Genomic DNA, 6000 nt, shown 5'->3' with positions numbered 1-6000 from the left:
AAAAAAAAAAAAAAAAAAAAAAAAAGATGGATGAAGATTCACGGGACATTTTAAAATTTATTCAACCGATATGTTCCAGGTTGTGTGTGGAGATTCTACAATGAAGACAAACACACTTCCTACTCTTGCACAGCTTACTATTTAGTGAGGGTGGTAAACATATAAAAGGGATGAGTACAGGGGCATGGAGTGGGCACCTTGTCCAGCCCTGAGGATCAAGAAAGGTTTCTAGGCATAGGAAAAAGCATGTGCATGGGCTTGAAGGCCAGGTCTATTAGGGGGAGTAAAAGTAATTCAAAGCACAATGCCAAAGGAAGATACACCATTGACTTTGCTCTTAATAGGCCCTTTGTTCGCAGGGGCTTAACTAAGAAAAAGATATTGGTGATGAAGACCTGAAGTAATAAGCTGACTGAAGTTACATGTGTTCATAGAACTAAATGGTCCCAAGCTTTGCAACAGAGGGTTACTGTAATAATGTGTGACCCAGAAGACTCATTCTTTGAGCAGTTTGTGGGTCTAGGAAAAGAGGAGTGGCAAGTGGTTAGGTTGCTAAACCTCGGCTTTCTCACTTTCTTCCTTTCTTTTAAAAAATCTATTAGAATGTCAGCTCTTTGTTTATAATAATATTTTATCAATATAGAGCAGCTTATGTGTACATGCCTGACCACTGAGTTTTCTCCTTGAAGCCATACACAAGGAATGGCAAACATCAAAATCAGATTGTTGGTGGGGTCCAGTGGCTCAAGCCTTTAATCCCACCACTTTGGGAAATTAAGGCAGGAGGATCACTTGAAGCCAGGAGTTCAAGGCCAGCCTGGGTAACACAGTAAGGCCCCCCTCTATAAATTAAAAAAATTTAAAAAAGATTGTTTTGGATTGCTAAGAATAGAAGTGACACTAATATGAACTGATATGTTCAGCGGCATTAGGTTCATGTTACCTTTTTAACAAAATCCTGATACACACACACAATCTTACATATTATATATAGTCTTTCTGAATTTTTTTTTTTTTTTTTTTTTGAGACGGAGTCTCGCTCTGTCGCCCAGGCTGGAGTGCAGTGGCTGGATCTCAGCTCACTGCAAGCTCCGCCTCCCGGGTTCACGCCATTCTCCTGCCTCAGCCTCCCGAGTAGCTGGGACTACAGGCGCCCGCCATCTCGCCCGGCTAGTTTTTTGTATTTTAGTAGAGACGGTTTCACCGTGTTAGCCAGGATGGTCTCCATCTCCTGACCTCGTGATCTGCCCGTCTCGGCCTCCCAAAGTGCTGGGATTACAGGCTTGAGCCACCGCGCCCGGCCGTCTTTCTGAAAATTTTTAACATACGTACAAATTAGTTTATATAAATACATAAATGTCCTACATACTGGGTGATTTTTTAATTGTAGTTCTAGTAACTTCTCCCTTTTAATTTGGCTCCTTCTTCTCCTCTATTCCTTCCTCCCTCCCACCCACACTCCTGGATGACTCACATTAAAGATCTAGAGATATATATGTCTAACATATATGTATTTATAGGGATTGGTGAGACTATTTTAAATAATGAAATTATAAAAACAATTGATTCTTTCTTTACTCAACATTATACTTATAGAAATCCCTGCAATTCACATAATTTTAATTCATTATTTTTAATACCTGTACAATGGGGAGGTTTAAAATCATGCTTCCATTGTTTTTAGTATGATACTCACTGATGCCAAAACATCCTTTCCTAAGTCCTAACAAACCATCATTCACATGTATATAAATGTACTTTATTATAAGTGTATTCAAAAGCACTATATAGTATTGTTTTGCAGGCATTCATGCTTTCTGTAAATGGTTACACTATACAAATCTTTCAACAGTTTGCTTGAGATAACGTTTGAGATTTATCTTTGTTTATATATGCAAATTTAGTCCATACATTTTCACAGCTGTATAGTATTTTGCTATTTTTTATTCTATTTTACTTAATATTTTTATTTTACTTAGTTTTCTTTTCATCCTATTTATTTAGAGTTTTTATTAGGGGTAACTCCTAAATTTGATCAAATGCCTTTTCAATATCTCTGGCTATTCAGTGACACAACTACTGGTTATACAGTTACATGGTCTTTCTACTTTAGTTTGTGGATTATGTTGATAGATTGCCTGATACTGACTCATCTTGGCATTTCTGGAATAAACCCTACTTTGTTGTTTATCCTAGCTTTATTTCTGGATTTAATTTACTAATATCTTTTGTTTGTTTTTAGAGATAAGGCTGGAGTGCAATGGCATGATCAGGGCTCACTGCAGCCTCAACTTCCTGGGCTCAAGTGAAGCGATCCTCCCACCTCAGCCTCTGGAGTAGCTGAGACAAGTGCATGCTACCATGCCTACAGCTAATTAAAAAAATTTGGGGGCAGGGAAGCGGGTAGAAACAGTGTCTCCCTCTATTGCCCAGGCTGGTTTGAACTCCTGGGCTCAAGGACTCCTCCTACCTCAGCCTCCCAAAGTGCTGGGATTACAGGTGGGAGGCACTGTGTCTGGCCTAACAGCATTTCAGCACTTTTTTTTTTTTTTTTTTTTTAGACAGGGTCTGGCTCTGTTGCTCAGGCTGGAGTGCGGTGGTGCGGTCATGGCTCACTGCAACCTCTGCCTCCCAGGCTCAAGCCATCCTCCCACTTCAGTCTCCTGAGTAGCTGGGACTACAGGCGTGCGCCACCATGCTCAGCTGATTCATGCCCAGCTGACTCTTTGCATTACCTCATCCTTTTTATCAATCAATACTTAATTCTCTTTAGGAAATGCAAGCCAAGAAGACAGACATTCCTTGGAGAGAAAGACAATGTAGTCAAATTCTCTTCTTCTCTATGGGTTACTCACAGCCGGGGTTCCATTTAATTCTTTGCTTTTTGGTAGAGACGGGGTTTCACCATGTTGCCCAAGCTGGTATCAACCTACTTGGCTCAAGCAATCCACCTGCCTCAAACTCCCAAAGTGCTAGGATTACAGGCATGAGCCACTATGCCAAGCCCTGGCCTAGTATCTTAATTGAAATTTTTCATCTATTGTTATAAATAAAATTAATTATAGTTTTCTTTTTTGTATCTATATCTTTATCAGATTTTCACATTAATGACATGCTAGGTTCTTTAAAGGATTCTGAAAGCTTTCCATCTTAATGTTTGGAATTACTTAAATAACACAGGGTTTATCTGCTTTTTAAAATAAGATCAAATTCAGCTGTAAATCCCTCTGTTTCTGGTATCTTTTCAATGGTGAATCTTTAATAACTTTTAGTCTCTTTCAAAACAATCAGTTATTCAAATTTTCCACTTCTTGAGATAATTATGCTAGGAAAACATCAATTTACTCTAATTTTTTCTTTTCTCTTGCCATAGGTAGCTATACAAGATTCTCTTATTATTCTTGTAGTATATCCTGTATTTGTGTTTTATTTCTCCTTTCTCATTTCTCATCTTGTATATTTTGCTAGTATTTTAACTTAATGCATTATGGTTTATTAATTACCTTGTTCACTGTTTTCCTTTTATTAATAAAAGAACCAGCATTTGGGTTTGTTTATCCCTTGCAGAATTTTTTGTCACTGTTTCATTAATTTCTGCTTTTATTTCTCTTTTTCAACTTCTTTTACTTACTCATTTTCTGATTTTTTTCTGATTAGTATCAGATTTCTTAATTGTCTTTCTTCTTTAACATGAAAGGAATTTAAGATTATTAATATTATCTGACTAAAAGACTTACTGTATTTTGGCATAAAAGTCTCCTCTCTTTACAATATAGTGTGAATTTTCCCTTTTGATTTCTTCTTTGATCCAGGGGTTATCTAGTAGTGTTGCATAATTTCAGGAGAATTCTCCAAGTGATTACAAAAGATTATCAAACCACTGTTTAGCAAAGGACAAAAATCAGTACTTTTTTTCTGGTATACTCTTAAACAGGTAGTACTCAACTGGTGACACAGCTGTATCCCAAGAGCCCGTGCTTAACATAAGTCAACTTTCTGAAGTCAGTAAGTACCAAAAGAAACAACATTTTAAATGATGCAAGTTTTTTTTAAACTAATCTCCTTAAAGTCAGCATAAAAGATAGGTAAAATTTCACAGAAGACTGTTAAAATCTAATGTTACTGACCAGGCATGATGGCTCACGCCTGTAATCCCAGCACTTTGGGAGGCCGAGGCGGGCAGATCATGAGGTCAAGAGATCGAGACCATCCTGGCCAACACGGTGAAACCCCGTCTCTACTAGAAATACAACAATTAGCTGGGTGTGGTGGTGCGTGCCTGTAGTCCCAGCTACTCGGGAGGCTGAGGCAGGAGAATGGCATGAACCCAGGAGACAGAGCTTACAGTGAGCTGAAATCGTGCCACTGCACTCCAGCCTGGGCAACAAAGCGAGACTCCATCTCAAAAAAAAAAAAAAATCTAATGTTACTAAAATAAGATTATACTAAGAGGAACTTTGAATCTCAGGGTCATCTTCTTAGCTTTCTATAGCATTTTCTAAAGAGTATCCCTCACAGATAGATGGGAAAAAAACAGTGGAAAGGAGGTTGGAAAGAGTTGCATTCTATAACGGCCACCTCCTTGGTAATCTGCATATATGTTAGCATATTAAAAACTCCAAGAAGTCCCACTTATCTTAACTAAGTATTCTCTAAATGTATTTCATTACCTCATCCTTTTTATCAATCAACACCTAATAATTCTCTTTAGGAAATGCAAGCCAAACAGACAGACGTTCCTTGGAGAAAAAGACAATGTAATCAAATTATCTTCTTCTCTATGGGTTACTCACAGCCGGGGTTCCATTTAATGAGCTCGGTTTACTGTTTGCTGAATGACTTGGAGGTGTGATATGGCAACAGCAGATATAGGAGTGTCTAATGCAGCTATTCCCAGTATGGTCATATATAAGTTGAATTCTCTTAGTAAGGAGTGTCAATATTTTGCACCAAAATACAAACCTTTCTTTTTTGGTTTACAATTGTAAATGGAAATTCCTAAGATGTTGGCCCTACCCAAATTCAAATATCAAAACCCAACTTTCTGAGGAGGCCAAAAAAACCCATTAAAAGTAATACTGCTGTTGCAATACCAGTGAAAGTATATGCATAAATATGCACATGAACACACACACACCAGCATCATCAGCATTATCATTATCAGCATCATAACCATCTCTACTATGCAAAATGTCAGAGCCTGATGACTCTGACCAGTATCACCAGATCAGAGTATGTTCAGACAAATGAAGGGAGAAACTTGCCAAATGGTTGCACTATCCATATTAAACTAATAAAGTGGAACTAAACACTTATGGTTTTTATCCATTTAGTTTTATGATTTAGCTATATAATTTCGTGGTCATAAAGTAGACAGTGAACTAGGTAGAGGCAGGAAGCTTCTGAATTGTAAAAACAAAGATCAATCTACATTTATTTAGCTAAAGAACTTTCAGTTTCAAAAATTGTAAGACGTTAAATTTTATTTTATACTTGTGATAGCTACTATTAGCTGCCTACCTCTACTACCTTTCCATCTTCTTTCTTGCTAAGAGAACTCTAATTTTGTTTGGGGTAACAATGCACACACAACCTGAAGGAATAAATCAAAATTTATCTATGTCAATCATAGATCTTCTTGCTCCCCTTCATGAGATTAAGTAACTTCACCAGACTTCTTTGTAGCTATAGGTAACTATGTATGTGATCTACCCATGTGGCCAGTGAAACCTAAGGAGAAATCTGCTGGGAGGATTCTGCAAAAGATTGTTCTTTCAACATAAAAAGAGAGCCACACAAGAAGGCATTTTATCCCCATCTCATCCTTTTTGCCTAGGATACTGGTGTGAGGAAAATGATGCCTGGAGCTTGCAGCCATCATCTTATTACCATGAAGCAACAACCAAAAGCATGAGAAACTAAAATGTTTAAGACAGTAGAACAGGAAGACAGTAAGACCCTGGATCCCTGATGATATCACTGAGTCAACTGAACAAATGA

General features: G+C 37.7%; 1 protein-coding gene across 1 annotated transcript in view; it reads right to left on the bottom strand.

Moving 5' to 3' along the window:
* Window positions 1-6000, bottom strand: part of SLMAP (sarcolemma associated protein) — a 109658-nt gene that overhangs the window by 103198 nt on the left and 460 nt on the right.

Source organism: Rhinopithecus bieti, unplaced genomic scaffold (genome assembly GCF_001698545.2).
Source record: "Rhinopithecus bieti isolate Rb0 unplaced genomic scaffold, ASM169854v2 scaffold_21649, whole genome shotgun sequence".
NCBI classification, from domain to species: domain Eukaryota; kingdom Metazoa; phylum Chordata; class Mammalia; order Primates; family Cercopithecidae; genus Rhinopithecus; species Rhinopithecus bieti.
This window is presented reverse-complemented; position numbering and strand designations above follow the sequence as displayed.